Source organism: Pinus tabuliformis, chromosome X (assembly GCF_031772625.1).
Source record: "Pinus tabuliformis cultivar Carrire ecotype Pingquan chromosome X, CPIR1, whole genome shotgun sequence".
Taxonomy (NCBI): Eukaryota; Viridiplantae; Streptophyta; class Pinopsida; order Pinales; family Pinaceae; genus Pinus; species Pinus tabuliformis.
The window spans coordinates 714633756-714655483 of record NC_142308.1 but is presented as its reverse complement, the minus strand read 5'-3'; the positions used below and the strand labels follow the sequence as shown (position 1 = coordinate 714655483).

Here is a 21728-nt window from a genome sequence, read left to right as displayed (position 1 = left end):
CAAAGAGCATCAGATGCCAAATGTTTACCCAATCCTCCATTTTGTCTTCCCAAGTGAAGACAAGAATGATGTGTCTATCTCTCCCTCTTAATTAGGGAGGACATATCTATTCCAATAAAGGAATGTACTCATTCCTACAGAAGGAATGTACCTAAGCTCCCTCTTGGCTTAGGAATTTCTAAGTTTCTTCCAAGTAAGAAACTTGTTTCTAGGCTCCCTCTTAATTAGGGACCTACAGCAACTCCTTAGGTGGAGATGATGGGACAACCAGCTGCTTGAAGAACTCCTCACAATGTCATGAACTTATTTTATCTAGGAGTCTTCATGTTTGGGACTTCTACATAGGACACCGACCATCCATCACTTTCATCCATGAGTCAGCCATGTCATCATCGAAAAGTGATCCATTAGTCCATATATGGCCTTCCTTCATGCCATGTTGCCTTCTTTATGCCATGTTTACTTAAGGATCTTTCATCCTACTACATGTGCATCGGTGGTGGAAGACATCCATAGATCTTCCCTTGGCAGCCCTGCATAAACCCATCTAGATATAAAAATAAAGGAATTAAAATCAACATTAACTTTGTTTTGGTCTTTCATCATGACATCTTCTAGTTTGCATCAGCATCCTACATACATATCAACACATCTCCCAAAGATATATATTGTCAAGGGTCTCTTTCTTTTTTAGACTTCATTAGAGTCTTCATATATTCCATGGAGATATCCTACTCAAATCTTCTTGGTCTTTCGGATGTTGATTCCTTTAACATGGTTGCATATTCCATGATCTCTTCCTTCCTTTCTTCGCACATTACATTCCCAGGAGATTCCAATCAGAGTTCCTCAATTGATTATTGTAGTCAACCACCTCATACTTCATATGAGGACATTTTATGTTGATTTCATCTAGTGAATATCTGACCCATGCAATCTTGCATTCCTTTGTGGGAGGAGATCCTTACTTTTAAGTTTTGATCATGATCTAGAGCATTGATCCATGTTACCTGCAACCATATGACATGACTTCCACAATACCAAATGTAAGCATACAAAACCCATTGTTCCTTTGGGTCATCCAAACTTCTTGGAGCAGCTTCCTTGATTGAAAGAGCTTCAATCCCTTGAACTTCTTCACATTTATGTCATCATACCATCATCCCATGAATTCCACAAGATTCGAATTCTTGATGAAACACTTTCTTTTCCTAATGATTGGTGAACCTTTCAATTAAGATTCCATAAGAGAATATTGAGGATCTAAAGTATCCCTATCAGCAGGTGTTTCCTTTTGACAAATGTATGATGAACCTTGTACTAGATGACCTTACCACTTATGTTCCCAATTGAGATTCCCAAGAGCTATATTCTTGACTTCCATATATTCTAACCATCTTTCATGCTTTTTTATGTTGATGTCCCGAGCTCTTGCTTCTATGATGCCTTGATGCATCCCATTTAGTGAATCATGATAGCCATATCTTACAACAGAAGACTTAGGAACTTGAAAAGAACTTAGGTAGGAAGACTATCTCAATAGTGGAGATCTATTACTTCCTCCTTCTTGGATTTCTTCTTTTCAGCTTCCTCCACTTCCTTGGTGATGTGGGTTTCCTCTCTTCTTCTTTTGTTATTGTCCTTCTTGAGCTTAGGACAATCTCTTTTGTAGTGCCCATATTCTTAACACCCACAGCATTGGATTTTGTGCATGTTCTTTTTCTTTTTCTAAGGACCAAACTTTCCAAATTGTCCCTTTCTTCTTGTCATTGCAGCATAAGCTTGATTTTGATCCCCTGTTCCCACATCATATTTGGCCTTTAGTCTAGATTCTTCAATCTTGCATAGTGACCACAGATCTTGGAATGGAGTAGCTTCTTTCTTCCCATAAATAACTAAAGTAAAGTTACCCCATTCCTCCGGTAGTGCATTTAATACCACTATAGTCATTTCACTATCAAAAATGACTTCTCCCAGTTCTTGTAGTTGATCTCGGATCTCAGATATCCTCATAAAGTATGAGGCTATTCCATCTTCCTAGACATGGTCAGCTTGTAGAGTTCTTGCCTTAATGATATGACTTCTCTTGCAGTGCTTACAGAATAGAACTCTACCAGTTTGTCATAGATTTCTTTTGATGTTTCAAGTTTAGATACATATGGAATGAGAGGATCCTTGATGGATTCTATGAGAATCCTTTGAGCCCTAACTTCCCCTTTCATATATTTGGCAAGAGCTTGAGCATCTTCCTCTCCTGGTTTTGTGATAGATCCTTTGACATGATCCATGACCTCATTTTCAATGAGATTTAGATTTGTCCTTTTCTTCCATGCAAGATAGTTTGAAGCCCCAACCAATTTGTTGCTCTCCTTGAAAAAAGACATTTTGACAGATTCAGATAAGGTCATATACTTACTTAGTAGGATTTTCCTTTCTCCTTGTTGCTTCCTTGATGTTGATGATGATATAGAGAATAGAAAACTTCTCTTTGTTGAAGATAGTTTTCTACAATAATGATCCTTGATGTCACAAAGAGGGAGATCCGTTTTGATGGTGAAGTCTTGATGAAGATCAACGATGACTTCTTGGTGATGTCTTTAATGGTAAGGAACTTGTTTCAACGAGAAAATGTCTTGATGACACCGCATTTTGATCTAGCTTCCTTTGGATGAATAGTCCTTACAACAATTTAACTTGATTTGTAGATCTCTTCAATCTGAGTAGATGTAGGATTTTGGCCTTCTTGTCTTGATGATGATCCCAATACTTCTTTGTAGACTTCTTTGATCTAGGGTTATCATGCTTCCTTTGACTTCAAGATGATCTTTGCTTTGATGCCTTCCTTGAAATTTGATCCGTGTGTGTCTCTTGATAAGATGCCCTTCCTTGACTTAGTTACCTTAGCTCTAATACAATGTTGAGAAATCTAGGGCAATGATATTAGGTGAGTTATATTTTATTAGTAACTGTTTGTGAGTGCTTTTACTTCTTTAGATTAGGATCTTCTTTTACTTAGGTTATTAGTGTTCTGCTTCATCGAACAACTACCAGTGCATAAACAATAAAGAGACAAGAGACACAAAATATAGGCTATCAACCAAGGCTGAAACCTCTCACTCTTTGAGAGGAAAACCCCCACAAATTCTTCTTATAAAGAATCCAACTGACAAATACCAAGACCAAGACCTTTGACCTATTTGCCCTTCCAAGACCAAGACATAAAACCTCCTTGATAAGATTCTTCTTGCTTTTCTTCCTCTTTCTTGGCTACCCTTTAGAATTTGGTTTCCTTTTCACTGCTTCAGAATTGTTCCTTACTTCGGCTTCCTTGAGGACCTTAGAGGACTATACTGTTGTCCTTACTACTGCCCTTACCTTCTTACCTTTGCACTGCTCTGTTGCCCCTACACTACTTACTGTACTGCTACTTTACCTCGCATTGTACTGCTGCTTCACCTCACCCTACACTGTTGCCTTATCTCGCATTATATTGTTGCCTTATGCTTCAGATTACACACTTCCTTGGCTACCCTTTCTCGTTGTACCTCGCACTTCTACTTCAGTACTTACCTCGCAACCCTTACTGCAATCTTATCTTCGCATTGTAATCTTGTCCAAAAATTTGTCTCTAATTGAAATTCGGATGGCTCTATTTATAGTGGTTTGCCACTGAAATAAGTCGACCCGAAGAAGGTAAGCTAACATGACTATTAGGAGGAGATAATTAATTTCATTTGAAGCCAACTTGAAGAGGGATGACTTGTGCTTGTCTTGGAGGGCTACTTTACATTTCTATTGACTTATACATAAGTGTAATATGCCCAAGAAGGTTACTTCATACACGACATAGACTCAGTTTGACTTTATGACCATTCCTAAGGACTCACAATGGGAGTCATTACTAAAATAAAATTCCTTGCTCATGAAACCCATGAGACAAGCATTAAAATAATTTTATTTATTCTTTCTTTTCAGCAATTACATAAAATCACAATTACATGTCATTATGAAGACCGAACCTAGTTACTTTTCAACACCCCCTAAGTGGGGTTTTGCCCTGGCTTGGAGCCTATATCTTGTGTTCATTGTCTTTTGTGATCTTCATGGTTTATGTTTTGGTAATTGTTTGGTGAAGAGAACATAATAAAAGTAATAAGAAGCCAACACATTCACAAGCAATTATCAAGTAAGAGAAATCAACCCTAATTTGCTGCCCTAGTGATTTCTCAACATGGTATCAGAGCTAAGGTGAGGAGAAGGAAGATCACTCTTGTTGGCATAAGTGGAAGACAATTCTACAATAATTATCCTAGCTGCTTTAGACGACAACATTTGGGGCATATGGAAGAAGACTCAAAAACCATCATTCATCTATCTCTCTCTCTATCATTGAAGACTCTCGTTCACTGATCTTCATTCAAGAAGTCATCATAGCAGCTTGAAGACCTCTCTATAGAAGATGTTTGAAAGCATCAAGATTCTAGGGAACATCATCTACATTCTTAGAAATATCATCATTCATCATTGAAGCAGCTTGAAGATACTATTGTACCAGCCATCCTAGAAGTCATCATTCAAGGACATCTTTGAAGACCCTTGGAATAATCAAAATACTTGAGGGCATCATCATCAAGCATTTCACTCCTTTGACAAGTAAGTTCTATATTACTCTCCATGTCTCAATCTTCAAATCAAATGACATCATTTTGTAAGGAAGGCAACAAACTCGATGGATCATCAAACTTCCAAGCTTGGAAGAAGAGAATTGATTTGGTTCTCATAGAAAATGAAGTCATGGATCATGTTATAGCCAAAGCTTCAATACCAGATAAAGACAAGACTCGAGAATTGGCCAAGTACAATAAAGGAGAAGTTAGGGCTCAAAGAATTCTCATTGAGTCCATCAAAGATCATCTTATCCCCTTTGTTGTAGATTTGGGCACATCTAAAGGAATCTATGACAAATTGGTAAAATTATATGCTGTCAGTACTACAGGTTAGAAAATATCTTTGAGGAATCAACTTTACAAAACAAGGTTGTCAAAAGATGAAGACTTGGCCTCATACCTTGTGAAAATCTCACAATTGAAAGATCAAATACAAGGGCTTGGGGAAGATATATTTGACTCTGAATTAACTAATTGTGTACTCAACGCTCTACCTTCAAAGTGGAGTAGTTTTGTGCCCAGCATCTATTCAAGAAAGGACACTCCAAACTTCGGTGAGCTATGGGCTTCGTGTAATCTAGAAGAAACAAGAAAAGCCAAGGATGGCATTAAACCTAACAATGAAAAGTCTCAAGCTTTTGCTGCTAGGTCAAAGAAAAAGTTTGGAAATTTGGAAGATTTGAATTTTGAACCTCGTCAAAAATACAACAACAATCAACCATGTGGATGTCGAGACATGTCCAAAGTACAATATTTTGGGTGCAATGAATATGGACATTTTAAAAGGGATTGTCCCAAGGATCCTCAAAACAGGAAGAACAATAAGAGGAAGGAAAGATGTGGAGCTCAAATTTCTAAAGAAAATGAAGAACCTGAAAAAAAATCGAAGATTGAAGATCAGAAGGATCTCTATTATTGAAGAACTCTACGATTACTAGGTCTACTAGCAACTTGTTTTCTCTTTCATTAGAAGATGGCAATTAGAGTAGCATATGCAGTTACATTTGTAGAAGAGTCTTGGACTTTTGCAAAATACAGCATCATAGAAAGAAGCATATAGCATTGAAAGAATTAGAGTCTACATAGTCAGTGGCATTTTATTGGAAGTAGTCATCTAAACATCTAGCATGGAAAGAATAGAAGGATTTGGACCATCTATCACTTCACAGTTCATGCAACAACTACATTGTATCATAGAAGCAGTCTTTTAGCAAAAAAGGACCACAAGGATCTCCTATATTAACCGAACCATCTTTATAGAAAGTTTCTTCAGTGTATGGAAGAATCATAGTAACATGGCAGGAGTATATTCCACTAGAAGATCATGGAAGCAAGCATCAAAAACAATCTAAGAAATTTGAAGATAGTCGAGTTGTAGCGTGAAGGAAGGAATATTATCATAGACATCATCTTCAATGAAAGTTAAAGACGCAGTTCGTTCAAAAGGAAGTCAACTAGATGGCTATATGAAAGGAAGACAAAAATACTTGGAAACATAAACATGACATGTCTTGATCATATTGGAAAGTCAAGACTCTTCCATATGGTTATTCGATATATAGTAGCATGACAAATGGACAAAACACATGGTGATATCGATCAACATCCGATATGGTCTCTTAAAGAACCTAAGGTAGATAGTAATGACACCTTCAAAGGGAGCTAGAAGCACGAAGTAACTTTAAGGACCCTGCAATCTAAAATTTGAAGTAACAACACCTGTTTTGGCAATTCAAATGATGAGGAAAGATGTTTGGGATATGATATGACCCCCTGAAAGAATACATGGCAAAAGTACATTATGAAGGCGAGAAAGGCAACAATTTGATATAGGAAGTCATGAGATAGTTTGTTGATCAGTTGATGGTATGATAGACTCAACACTGATCTAGAATAAGTTCACTTTCCCCAAATAGATAAAGGGTTTGACAAGATACCTTTGACGACAAAGATACTACAAATGGTGGTTAATGGAAAGTGATATAAATAGATGATGGCAAAAACCCTGTCACGAAGATAGATTTTGAAAGAGTTTGGCATCGTAAAATGTTTAACATCCAGAAGGTTGAAACTCAGGTATAATGTGATGTGAGATAGGAGCCTTGCAACTACAACTAGATCTCCACGGAAGACCAGGTAGTTGATGATAGAGACAAGCTAAGGCTTGTGGTTATGTCTCCATGGTTGAAAGGGAGTAAGGATCTCCTCTCTGCTTGATAGGGAGTGATGATAGACACTGTATTCTCCATGTGCCATGCACTAGGCCAAGACTAACAGTCGTAAGTATAGTGAAGGCACTAGTAGGCAGAATGGAGGATTAGATAAGCATCTGGGACCGATATTTCTTAAGGATTTGGGATCCAAGATAGAAGTAGTCCCGTGGACTGATACTCTTTGAGGATAGGACAAGGTATCCAAGAGAAGAGTAGTCAAAGAGGATCAATATCCTTTGAGGATTGGGAATCCAAGATAAGAATAGTCCTATAAGGACATACCTGCTGAACATCCAGATGGGGTATGTTGTTGAAAATTGTAACTAGGTTCAATCTTCATTTTGATGTAAACATGACATTGTATATTTTTTATAAAGAAAGAAAATGAAAGAAAAAAAAATTATATTTTTGGAGTATGGGTTTCATGCTCAAGTTTGAGTCAAAAGCATGTTCTTCATGCTTTTAGGTCTTCTAGGTCTTTCTAGGATAAATAATAATATTGGTCATGTGTCATTGTCCCATTTGGACTCATTGTCATGAAGAAAAATATTTATTTTATCTAGGAAAAGTCGTGGATAACCCCAAGACCAAGTTGGCACGAGATCAAGATCAAGTCGGCCTAAAGGAGGGCTATTCGACCCTCAAGAAAGGTTATAAATAGAAGGGAGCTCGACCTCATTTGGACACACATCTCAAGCAAGTTCAATCTACAATAGTAAAGGAGAAGAAGAGTAGCTAGGAGGACGAAGAAGAATAGCGGAAGTCAAAATTTTGTCAAGGAAGCCTTTTCTCTTGTCTCACTAGGGTTTGCAAAGTTACCAATTGCAAGAGGACGAAATTCTATAGCAGTTACAAGGGGCTGAAATTGTAGGGCTGCAATTCTATTGCAGGGGTTGAAGTTGCAATAGCAGCGAAGCAGTATCAAAGTTTTGGAAGTTGTATCAAGGAAGATATTGCTGGGGGCTGACTTGGGGCTTGGAGGGTTTGTTGGCTTTGGTCTTTGGGTCTTGGAAGTTTGTTTTGTAAGCATATTTTAAAGAAGAAGAGAAGCTTTTTTTGGGTTTTCCCCTTGTAGGGGTTTTTCCCTGGCTTGGAGCCTATATCTTGTGTTCTCTGTCTCTCTGTGATCTTTATTGCTTTGGTAATTACTTGATGAACAAATATAAAGAAGTAATAAAGAACAAAATAACATCAAAAGTACTTATCATGATAAGGAAAATAAGCTATAATCTACAAGTCTTCATATTTTCCAACATGGTAACAGAGCTAAGGTGCAAGAAGGAGACTGAAGATCACATCTTTGTTAGCATTATGACAAGGGTTATAAGGAAGGGTTTCAAGGATCCTGGAAATCTCACTAAATCTATCAAGAACTGTCTATTGAAGATCATCTCCAATCACACAAAGTTAGTAAAAGATAGAAGCTTGTTCTCTTCTTTATCAAGCACATTCAAGGACGAGAATGTATGGGTTATTGACAGTGGTGCCTCCAAACATATGACAAGAGAATGCAGTCAACTCCAAACCCTATCTAAGGGAAACTCATTTCACTCTATTGTACTTGTTGACAACAAGAGCTATCCAGTGAAAGGAATTGGATCTACATCATTGGAGCCTGAGTCAAGTGGAAGCATTCACCTTAACATCTTATATGTTCCATGTTTGAAGAAAAACTTACGTTCTATTTCTTGTCTAGAGGAAAAAGGTGAGAAAGTTGTTTTTGATGATGGCAAGGTTTTGGTTTGGGCAAGGTTTTGGTTTGGGGTAAGCGCTCTAGTATTAATGAAGCAAGAGTGATTGGGATTTGTGAGGGGGCATTGCATAGACTCTATATACCTCTAACTCAAGCCCTACTTCACTTAGAAGTGAGTCCTTCTGAACTATGGCATAGAAGGTATGGACACCTTCATTATAATATTTTTCCATCTCTAAGTCAAATGGTCAATGGCATCCCCGAAATAAAGGAAGATCATGAAGTGATCTGTAAGGGATGTGCTCTAGGCAAGAATGTAAAGAAACCATTTGCAAGTAGTCATACCAAATCTATGGAAATTTTAGATCTCGTACACTCGGATGTTTGTGGACCTATGGTTGTAAAATCTCTTGGTGGCCATCAGTATTATGTAATCTTCTTTGATGATTACTCAAGGAAGGCTTGGCTATATCTTCTCAAAAACAAGGACGAGTATTCGAAAGGTTTCAGGAATTCAAGAATGAAGTGGAGAACCTAACTGAGAGAAAGATCAAAATTCTAAGGTTAGACAATGGTGGAGAATACACCTCCAAAGAGTTAATAGCTTTCTGCAAGGAAGCATGAATCAAGAGGGAGCTCATTGTTCCCTATAATCCTGAATAGAATGGTGTGGCAAAAACGAAGAACCGTACTATTGAATAATGTGTCAGGTCTATTCTATATGATCAAGATCTCCCTCAATTCCTATGGCGAGAGGCATGCATGACATCTATCTACTTATAGAATCGAAGTCCTCACGGATTCTTAACAACATGACTCTGAAAGAAGCATTTACATGAAAGAAGCCAAGTGTGGATCATCTTCGAATATTTAGGTGTCCTATGTATATTCATATACACAAGGACAAGAGGAAGAAGTTGGATCCCACCAATCTAAAGGGAATCTTTGTGGGATATAGTGCTTCATCAAAAGCATATAGAACCTATATAAAGGAGGATCCTCGAATTGAGGTAAGCAGGGATGTCATCTTTGATGAGAGCATTGCTGACAAGAAGTCAAGGGATGTTTCGGTTGACTATGATGATGAAGAGATACCTATTTTTTAGGATATCTCTAGGGATAATGACATTCAAGAACCAGGACTTGCTCAAGAAGATGTTGAAGGTCCTTGTGAGCCTATACAACAAGTAATTGTTCCAGAAAATCAGAAGAGACTTGTTTGGTTAAAAACTACTCTTCAAGAGGTAGAAGGACATACAACATCAAGGACAACTAGGGGAAGTAAGGGACCAAAAAGGTATTCTGGATATGTTGCATACATGACAAGGCCTATTGAAGCAGAATCTTCCTCCTATGAGGATGCGGCTAAGCATCAAGAATGGAGAAGTGCTATGCAAGAAGAATGCCAGTCCCTAGGCTAAGTGACAAATCTACAATCACTTCAAAATGGATTTACAAGATAAAGCACACTATAGATGCGAGTATAGACAAGTACAAAGCAAGGTTTGTAGCAAGAGGCTTCTCATAGAAGGAAGGAATTAATTATGAGGAGACCTTTTCTCCCACAACAAAAGCACATAGAATATATATCAAGGAGGATCGTCGAACTGAGGTAAGCAGGGATGTCATCTTTGATGAGAGCATAGCTTACAAGAAGTCAAGGGATGTTCCAGTTGACTCGATGATGAAGAGATACCTATCGCTGAGGATATCTCTAGGGATAACGATGGTCAAGAACCAGAACTTTCTCAAGAAGACTTTGAAGGTCCTTGTGAGCCTATACATGTTCCAGGAAATCAGAAGAGGCTTGTTTGGTTAAAAACTACCCTTCAAGAGGCAAAAGGACATACAAGATCAGGGACATCTAGGGAAAGAAAGGGACCAAAAAGGTATTTTGGATATGTTGCATACATGACAAGGCTTATTGAAGTAGAACCTTCCTCCTATGAGGATGCAGCTAAGCATCAAGAATGGAGAAGTGCTATGCAAGAATAATACCAGTCCATAATGAAGAATGATGTCTAGAAATTGTCCCGAGGCCAAGTGACAAATCTACAATCTCTTCAAAAATGGATTTACAAGATAAAGCACATTGTTGATGGGAGCATAGACAAGTACAAAGCAAGGTTTGTAGCAAGAGGCTTATCATCGAAGGAAGGAATTGATTATGAGGGAATCTTTGCTCCCACAACTAGGTATACAGCAATACGATCCCTTGTTTCGTTGGTTGCTACTATGGGATGGAACATTCATCAAATGGATGTCCTGAATGGGACCATTGATGATAAGGTTTACATTGAGCAGCCTCAAGGATTTGAAATAAATCAAAGGGAGACTCATATCTGTTGATTGAAGAAGGCTATATATGGCTTAAAGCAAGCACCTAGGCCCTAGTATTCAAGAATGGATGCATAATTATTGAAACTTGGTTTATAAAAAGAGTATTGCAGATCCTAACCTATATATCAAAGTGGTCCAAGATGAACCAATTATCATACTCTTGTATGTGGATGATCTACTAATTACAGGTGTAGAGCATCAAATTCAGGAATGCAAGAAGCATTTAGCAACAGAATTTGGTATGAAGGATCTTGGGATCATGCATTATTATTTGGGCCTAGAAGTATGGAAAAAGCCAAGAGAGATATATCTTGGTCAAGGCAAATATGTGATCAAGGTGCTTCAAAGTATGGCATGATGGATTACAAGCCTATGATGACTCCTATGGTTACCAACTTAAAGAAATTGAGTTCAGAATATAGTCTAATGGATCCTACTTGCTACAGAAAATTGATTGGGTCCTCGATGTATCTAGTAAATACTATACCAGACATTTGTTTTGCAGTAAATGTCCTAAGTCAGTTTCAGATAGAGCCAAAACATGATCACTGGATTCTAGACAAACATATCCTAAGAAATTTACGTGGGACTATATATCACTCCCTCCGGTACATTGGTAATGAAATCCAACTCGTGGGATATACAGATTCAAATTCGGGTGGCAGTGAGACAGACGGAAAAAGCACAATAGGTGCATGCTTCAGCCTAGGATCTTCCATGGTCTCATGGATGAGCAAAATGTAGGATACAGTTGCTTTAAGTAGTGTTGAAGCTAAATATGTTGTTGCAAGATATTGAAAAATGTAACTAGTGTCGGTCTTCATATTTGTATTTGAGTCATGATGTAATGTATTTGTCAAAAGAAAGAAAAAGAAATTTTATTGTAAAAGAAATTGACTTATAAAAGCATGGGTTTTATGCTTGGGTCAATGATTAATAGGTCAAAGCCTCCATTGTAGGCTTCTAGGGTTTGTATTAAGAGCCCTTAACCTTGTCAATATTTAAAAGAACATTGTTGGGATTTATCTGTCAAGAAATAAATTTATTTTAGTGTCAAATAAGTCATTTAGGCCTCTTCCACCAAGTTGGCCTAATTAGGAGGCAAAATCCACTATATAAAGGCAGCAACTCGGCCTCATTTGGAGCACATATTAAGCAAGTTTGATCTGCAGTGGCTAGAGGAAGAAAAGAGAGCAAAATTGTTAGTTTCTGGTAGCATCAAAAGTGCTCTAGCCTTGAAAATTAGTGGACAGGCTAAGGCACATGAGTTCTAAAGAACCCAGAACCGTTTGGTGAAATTCCACCTGAATTGTATTTTATTAAAATAATTAATATTTTTAATGGAGTTCCTAATTCTAAACTTAGGGAAAATAAAATATTAATGGATATTAATCAATATATGGGTGAGAATAATCTAGAAGGTGGATCAAGTCATGTTTTAATCTTAGCCGTTGATTAGAGATTTAATCTCGGTCATTGAAGACTCAGTAGAAAAAGTATAAAATGGAGGCTCGGGGTTCATTTGGAAATACAAAGAGAGAGAATTGATCTAGAGTTCGATTTCTAGTGCTAGGAAGTTGAGAAATTTGAACTAGGTGATCATTCAGCAGCACAGGGGCAGAGAGAATCCGAGAGGACTTTCCGAAGAATACTGACAGAGAGGCGGAGAGAGTTTGCAGAGAGGTAGCGCAGTAGCCGGGAGAGCTGACGCTGGGCTAGTATGGGCCCACGCAGCCCTGACACAGAGCCAGAATGGCAAGCGCAGAGTAGAAAAGCTATCTGTCACATAGAAGTCGGAAATATCAGGAATAGTCGGAACTATCGGGAACTACCGGAATAGTCAGAACTGTCGAGATAGCTGATGTAGAGGGGAGAAGAGGTGACGCAGAGCCTAATAGGCCAACGCAAGGCCTACGCAGGGCCAACGCAGAAGTAGCTGGGGTTAGCCAGTCTTGTGTTGGATCAGCCTGAATTATGCTGGGTGAAGTGAGGAAAAACTCACTCAGATTTTCCACCAGTAAAGGATTTTCTCTGTAAAGGATTGCTAGATGAGCATCCTAGATTTGTATTCAGATATTTCTCCTGCATAATAATAAACCCTCAGAACTGTTGTACTAGTTTTCCCGCATTGGGTTTTTTCGTGGACTATTGTGTCCAAAAATAAGTGTGTCCTATGTATCTTGTTCTTTGATCTATTTCTGTTTCATGAGATCAAATATTTAATTAGTGTAGGCTGCAGAAGTAATTTGCTTCAATATTCAGAAGAATAACTTGATGAATGTAATTTAAAAATCAAGTAGGTGAACTAGATTCAGATTTGCTGCAATAGGGGTTCCTTAGAGTGTAGGAATTTTCACATGGTATCAAAGCATTGATTTTGAAACAGGAAGAGCAGATCCAGTGCTGAGAAGTGAGGCCGAAAGCTACACTTGGAAGCAATTCGAATCCCCTTAAAGGGATTGCGTAGTCCTTAGTGGGAAGCAAATCCGAGGAAATATCTCTTTGAGTGAGATGATAGAGAGGTACGATTTCCAGTTCGTAAGTTTGCAGAGGCAGAGGGAGTGACGCAGAGCCTCAGCACAGTGCTTGAAGGGTGCAGTTCCTGCCAGGGTAGAAATTCGTCGGAAAAAAACAAAGACGCATAGCGGGGAATTTTCTCCTCAGAGAACTTTTCGCCAGAAAGTTCGAATTTCTCACTTGTTGAGTAGCTGAGCAGTGCTAAGCAGTGACTAGAGGAGTTAGTTCGACAGTTGGGTGAAATGGCATCGCATGGGCTCAGAGATCAGGACAGGTTGGAAGGTGCTTCCAACTATGTCATATGGAAGACCAGAATCTTAGTTGTTTAGAGGAATATGATCTCGAGGCCTACATCAATAGTGTTGTAGTTGTTCTTGTTGACAACGATCAAAAGAAAAAGTACAAAGCCGAGCAGGGGAAGACAAAGAGGCTCATTCTCGATGGAGTTCGAGATCATGTGGTCTCACAATTGCAGGGCAAGCATACAGCGAGAGAGATCCGGGAAGCCTTGTCTTCTCTGTATGAAGGATCTTCTGAACAGCGGAAAATGTATTTAGAGCAGAAGTTGCAACAGACCTTGATGCAGAAAGGAGAAGGGGTGAACCTCTATCTTCAGCGTCTTCAAGATGCTAGAGACCAACTTGCTGTAGAGGGGTCCACTCCTCAGCCAATCGCGATGGTGAGGATAGCCCTGAATGGAGTTTCGGATGAATGGAAAGTTTTCATCCAAAGAATAATGGGCAGAGAAAAACTACCTTCATGGGAGGAGATGTGGGCAGCTCTTCAACGGGAGGAGTTAAGGAGGGACCTAGTGAAGGCCAACCTAAGTGGCTGCAGTGGGAGTGGCACAAAGACGAAGGAGGAGGAGGAGAACACAACTCTAGCATCGAAGGGACAGCAGAAGCCGAAGCGAAAGAAAGACATTTCGAAGGTGAAATGTTTCAGTTGTGGCGAGCTAGGCCACTATGCATCCCAGTGCATTTTGAAGAAAAAGGTAAGGATGAGAAACATGATCCTAAGGCTTCTTCAGCAAAGATTGACAAGCATGAGTTTGCCATTAGTGCTCACGCATCTCCAGGAGGGAGATGGGGCAATATTAAGCTGTAGTCTGGAGGACTGCATGTGAGCAGGATCATTGAGGAGTCCACGTGTTGGATCAATTCCTTGATACAAGAGCCCAAGATTCAGCAGTAACAAGATGGACTTAATGTCAGATGATGCAGTGAAGTGTTTGGAGGACAAATGCAATGGCTTGGGACCAGCGACTGATCAACATAGAGCAAGGTTGGTAGCAGTGCAGTTGCCACATTGCAGCAGTCAGCAGCAGTGCAGAAGATTCAAAGGGTCAGAATTAGCAGCAGTCAGATTCCAACATTCATTGTATTATATTGAACATAGTTAAGTTCAGCTAATTTTGGATGTTGTTCAATTGCTTCTATCACCACATGAGTTGCAGTACAGATCTAGTGTTAACAGTGGCAGTGCTAGCAGCATAGCAAATGCTTCATTTGAGGGGGAGTTGTAGTACAGATGTAGCAGTGGAAGGGGTAGTGTCATGGGAAGCAGTACAGTAGCAATAACAGCACAACGTTGGTGGCAGCAGTAGTGTAGAAAGGAGGTGCTTCAGAAACAAAGCAGCATGCAGGTGGACAATGTTGCTAGAACACTTTCCTCACTAAGAGGGAGTGTTAGTTTTTGGTAGCATCGAAAGTGCTCTAGCCTTGAAATTGGTGGAGAGGCTAAGGCACATGAGTTCTAAAGAACCCAGAAACATTTGCTGAAATTCCACCCGAATTGTATTTTATTAAAATAATTAATATTTTTAATGGAGTTCCTGAGTTTAAACTTAGGGAAATTAAAATATTAATGGCTATTAATCAAAATATGGGTGAGAATGATCTAGAAGGCAGATCAAGTCATGTTTTAATCTTGGCCGTTGATTAGAGAATTTATCTCAGTCGTTGAAGACTTAACAGGAAAAGTATAAAATGGAGGCTTGGGGTTCATTTGGAAATACACAGAGAGAGAGAGAATTTCTCTAGAGTTCGATTTCTAGGCTAGGAAGCTAAGAAATTCGAACTCATTCAACAGTAGAGGGGCAGAGAGAATCTGGGAGGACTTTCCAGAGAATATAAACAAAGAGGTGGAGAGATCTTGCAAAGAGGAAGCACAGTAGCCGGGAGAGCTGACGTTGGGCCAGTCTGGGCCCACGCAGTGCTGACGCAGAGCCAGAAGGGCCAGCGCAAAGCAGAAAAGTTGTCTGTCATGCAAAAGCCGAAACTACCTAGAACAGTCGAAACTATCGAGAACTGCCGGAACAGCCGAGATAGCTAACGTAGAGGGCAGAAGAGGTGACGCAGGGCTGACGCAGAGCCTGAAAGGCTGATGCAAGCCCTATGCAGGGCCAACGTAGAAGTTGTCGGGGTTAGCCTGTCTTGTGTCGGATTAGCCAGAATTATGCTAGGTGAGGTGAGGTAAAACTCACTCAGATTTTTCGCCAGTATTTTCTTTGTAAAAGATTGCTAGATGAGCATCCTAGATTTGTATTCATATATTTCTCCTGCATAATAATAAACACTCAGAACTGCTGCACCGGTTTTCCCGCATTGGGTTTTTCCGGGGACTATTGTGTCCAGAAATAAGTGTGTCCTGTGTATCTTGTTCTTTGCTCTATTTTTTGTTTCATGAGATCAAATATTTAATTAGTGTAGGTTGCAGAAGTAATTTGCTTCAGTATTCAAAAGAATAACTTGATGAATGTAATTTAAAAATCAAGTAGGTGAAGTAGATTCAGATTTTTTACAATAGGGGTTCCTTCGAGTCTAGGAATTTTCACAAAAATCCCTAAGAAAAAGGAGGAAAACCTAGCGAAGGAGAAGGAAGTCTTTGTCCAGCAAAAGAAGCTGAATTTTCTCTGTCTACTACCAAAGTTTTTGGGCTGTTGGGAGGGCTGAAATTGCATCCCTGAAGCTAAGCCGAAATTCTTAAGCAACTGGGCTGAAATTCTAAAGCAGTAGGGTCGAAATTTTGTCTTTGATGCAGTTGATCTTTGGAGTTTGGAAGTACAGTTTGAGGGCTGACTTGGTGGAGTGAGGAAGGTCTTTTGGTCAAATCTAAGGTCTTGGTCTATCTCAATTTGATTTACTGGTGAAAGAATTTGACTAGGTTTTCCCCTATAGAGGGGTTTTAGCCCTAGCTAAGTGTCTATACCTAGTTTCGTTGATCTTCATGTTTTGATTTGATGATTGCTTGATGAAAAAAAGTTAAAAGAAGAACATAAATAAAGTTAATAAGACTACAAGAATATCAACATAAGAGAATCTTTCTACCTTTCTGATTTTCTAACACAAGTGAGGTCTATCGGGAAGTTGTTTGGATCAAGAAGTTACTATCAGACTTCTTTGAAGGACCGCTTAGCCCTACATGGATACATTGTAATAATCAGAGTTGCATAAGATTAACAGAAGACCTGGTCTTTCATGCTAAAACGAAGCATATATACGACAAGTACCACTACATCAGAAGCTTGGTATGAGATGGGGTCATGGAGCTGCATTATCTACCTACAGAGAACAGGTAGAAGACATACTAACTAAAATGTTACCAAACAAGAAGCTTGAGTACCTGAAAGGTAAGCTTGGTTTAGTGGATATCTCTTCCCTGATTGAGAGGAAGTGATATCGGATATTTCTTGTCTTTATGGATCAAGCACTAGACTAGGACTAACAGCTGTAAGTCTTAGTGAGGGCCATAAAGACAGTTTGGAGTCTGAATGATTGGATAAACATCTAGATTGGAACTTCTTATGGATTGTCGGATCCAAGGAAAGAAGTTGTTGGCCCATGCTCTTTGAGGATGAGGTAGGGCATCCAAGATAAGAGTAGTCGAAGAGGACCAATATTGATTGAGGATCTAGGTTTGGGAATCCAAGATAAGAATAGTACTAAAAAGACATACCTTGTAGATATTCGAATGGGGTATGTCCTTGAAAGGTAGTGTGGCAGCGCACGTAAAGCCTCCCAGCATAATGCTCATACTTAAAGATGAGCTTGTCTAGTTAAGGGCTTCAAGGATAGTGTTGATTATGATAAAGATGCTTGACAAAAGCTGGCTTATCAATCCGACTCCTGTTATGAGAATGCTTCAAGATTGGGATTCCTTGTACCACGAATACCTCCCTACTTAAGAGGGAGTGTTGAAAATTGTAATAGGTTCAGCCTTCATTATGATGTAATCATGATGTATATTCTCTATAAAGAAAGAAATTGAAAGAAAAGAAAATTATATTTTTGGAGTATGGGTTTCATACTCAAGTTTGAGTCAAAAGCATATTCTTCGTGCTTTTATGTCTTCTAGGTCTTTCTAGGTCTTTCTAGGATAAAGAATAATATTGGTCATGTGTCATTGTCCCATTTGGACTCATTGTAATGAAGAAAAATATTTATTTTATCTAGGAAAAGTCATGGATAAGCCCAAGACCAAGTCGTCCCAAGAGCAAGATCAAGTCGGCCTAAAGAAGGGCTATTTGACCCTCAAAAAAGGCTATAAATACAAGGGAGCTTGACCTCATTTGGACACACATCTCAAGCACGTTCGACTTGCAATAGCGAAGGAGAAGAAGAGTCACTGAGAGCGAAAAGAAGAGCAGAAGTCGAACTTTTGTCAAGGAAGCCTTTTCTCTTGTCTTGCTAGGATCTATGAAGTTGCCAGTTGCAAGAGGACGAAATTTTGTAGCAGTTGCAGGGGGCCAAAATTGCAGGGCCGAAATTTTTTTGCAAGGGTCGAAGTTGCAGTAGTAGTGAAGCAATATCAAAGTTTTGGAAGTTGTCTAAAGGAAGACCTTGTCGAAGATTGGCTTGGGGCTTGGAGGGTTTGTTGGCTTTGGTCTGTAGGTCTTGGAAGTCTCTTTTGTAAGCATATTCTAAAGAAGAAAGAAGCATTTTCTGGGTTTTCCCCTTGGAGGGAGCCTATATCTTGTGTACTTTGTCTCTCTGTGATTTTCATTGTTTTGGTAAATGCTTGATGAACAGATCTAAAGAAGTAATAGAGAACCAAATAACATCACAAGTAATTATCATGATAAGGAAAATAAGTTCTAATCTATAAGTCTCCATATTTTCCAACATATGTGCCTTGAGAGGTTGTGATGGTGGTGTCCAAATGTATGCCTCCCAGCATTGTGCTCTAATCTAGTGGAGAGTTAGAGCTTGTCAATCAAGGCATTGCTATTATTTGTAAATTAAAAATGTTGGTTAGGATGTTGATGCTTGATGATGCTTATCAATCCAAACTCTTCTTATGAGAATATTTCAATTTGAGAGTATCCTTGTATCCTGGTGTGTAATAATGAATACATCCCTAGCTAAAAGGGAGTGTTGGAAAATGTAACTAGGTTCGGTCTTCATAATTATCATTGTACTTATTTCATAGTGTATTTCATGTAAAAACAAAGGAAGAAAGAGAAATTATTATTATTATTATTATTATTTCATTATTCAAGCATGTTCTTCATGCTTCTAGGGTTTATTGAGTCAAAACAAAATCTGTCACGAGTCAATCTATTCTACTTGAGTCAAGTCCCATTTGGACTTTTCAAAGAAAGAGGAAAAAGAATTTTATTTGGGTCAAAATAGTCATTTTTGTCCCCACAAGACCAAGTCAGCCCTGCCTGGACAAGTTAGCCCTGGAAGGGACCTATTCGACGTCCTGGATGTGTATATATAGTGAGCAGTTCGACCTCATTTGGTCATCAATTGGAAACTTCAATTTTTGTGCAAGCAAGAGCAAGAAGACAAGCGAAAGTCAAAGGAGAGAGCAAAAGTCAAAGGAGAGAGAGCGGCGGTCAAGAAGGAAGAAAATTGAGCTTTTTATCTATCTTTGTTCACAAGTGCGAAGTACTGGGGCAACTTTGTGAATTACAAGGCTGAAATTATGTTTCTACTGGGGCAACTCTGCAAAGGTGTTGGGACAACTCTGTGAAGTTGCATGTCCAAAATTTTGATTTGAAAGAGCTTTGACTATCACTGACTTGGTTGGACCTGACCTAGTTAAGGAAGGCTTGAAGGAGGGTTGACTTGGGTCTTGTGGAAGGTCTTGGCCTTGATTTTTGGGTCTTGGATTTGTCACTTTGAGCTGATTCTATAAGAAGAGACGTTGGTTGGGTTTTCCCCTAAGTGGGGTTTTGCCCTATGTTGGAGCCTATATCTTGCGTTCATTGTATTTTGATATCTTCATGATTTATGTTTTGGTAGTTGTTTGATGAAGAGGACATAATAAAAGTAATAAGAAGCCAACACATATTCACAAGCAATTATCAAATAAGAGAAATCAACCCTAATTGCTGCCCTAGTAATTTCTCAACATCCCGAACACTCCTAGGGTGCCCCCATCGTGCTCCCTAGACGCTTCCTAGATGCTCCCTAAAGGTAATGTTAAATTCCCAAAGTAAAAGTGACATTCTTTCATTTTCATCCTTTTACTTAAATTTTTAACATTACCATGAATTAACTCAAGATATTCAAGAGTGGTTTCAACCTCATCAAACTTCATATGGAGAAAATAGAATTTCATATCCCATTCAAAATTCAGCAAACTTCACAGTGTTCAAGATATCAGGATCAATGGGATTGTGGCATTTCATTAGATTATATCATGTATAAGAGTATGTGATTGGCATTTAATCAAGAGCACCAAGCCCCATATGTACCCCAATGTTGGTGGTGTTGAATGTTGAACTCCTTTGTCATGGCCTTTACAAAAATGTACCCTTCACTCAAGTCAAAATCATTGATCAGGCTTTCTCTATCGTATTATAAGGCTTGGATTAGGCCGTTTGATCAAAATTGGGCAACGTTGACTAATATCCCTAGAGAATCAAAGTAGAGGCAAAGACTACACAAGAGGATAGAAATCTAGATTCTAGGTGGTTGATGCATCTAGATGGTTGATGCTCAAATAATTTATTATTGATGTACATGGGATGCCATATCTATCTTGATTTATGTACAAATATGCATGTTTTCATATCTTCTACAACTAATTTGGTATTTTGGATTTTTTTGATATAAAACTATAAATGCAAAAAATATATTAAAAAATATGTATATATAATAGATGCTTCTAAAATGCTTCGCTTCTTAGATTTTTGGAAAATGACACTTCCGATGCTTCGCTTCCAAAAAACATCTCCACTTTGTGCAACATTGATCTTTTAGTATCTATTTTGCAGAAGTTGGCCTTTCTGAAGCTTCTCTTGTACTTTGTTTTCAAGTCTTAGGTTCGCCATCAATGTCACCTAATTTGTTTTCTCGGTAACTAGCCCAAAAATTGTTCCATTTCCTTATACCTACTTTATGTTGTGAGCTCTTATCATTAGGGTCAAGCGATTGATGTCCTTTATTCTTTGCCTCTTCAAGTTGCATTCCTTCCAAAGAACTTTGGAGCTCCCTAATTTCTTGCATTAGATTCTCTTCATAAGAGGTTTCAGCAGCTGCAACCCTTAAAACTTCCTTCAGACAGTGTGCAGCAACAAGCTTCACCTTTTCATTTTTATACCTCCACAACTTATATTCATCCAAGTTTGTTGCTGCTAGAACCATAGTTGCTAGAGTCAATTGACAAGGTGGTTGCCCCAACATTTGTAGTTGCCCTGTCACCTCTTCCAACGAACAAAGGACATCTTTGGATGGAGAGGAGAGTTGATCTCCTGCTCTAAAAAGGTCTCCTTCCATCATTCTTCCCACCATCATATTGTTAATCTGATTTGTAAGAGTGTTGGTCCCTCACCCAAATATTCTAGATTCCATTGTCAATCCTCAGGTTGGAAGGATTCTAGCTCTAATACCATTATTATATTCTAGGGAAATTTTTTGCACTTAGATTTTTCATAGACAAACTAAGGTTTTCCACAAATTTTCCTTTGCTCATTGAGACATGAAACAAGATAGAATATACAGTAGTGTAATATCAACAACACAGTCCATAACAATCATATTGACAACGAATAAAATGCGATACTAAGTTCCCAGGATTCGGATCCGGATCCAGATACGGATTTGGATTCGGATACAGATATGCCAACTTTTTGAAAAGCCAGGATCTGGATATGACAAGGAAACGGCAAGCATAAACGAATATAAAATATTTATAATTATTAAATTTAAATTTATATAAAAATAAAAATAGAAACACATTATTTTTAAATATATAATTTTTAGTACTTATCCAAATAATTATTACATGAATAATATCAAAATTAATGTATCATTTATAAATATAATTAAATTAATATAAATATAT

The 21728-nt window shown here is 38.5% G+C and overlaps 1 protein-coding gene across 2 annotated transcripts in view; it reads right to left on the bottom strand.

Moving 5' to 3' along the window:
• LOC149141957 (adenosine/AMP deaminase family protein) overlaps positions 1-21728 on the bottom strand; it is a 240879-nt gene that overhangs the window by 8863 nt on the left and 210288 nt on the right. The gene's annotated exons all lie outside the window — the stretch shown is intronic.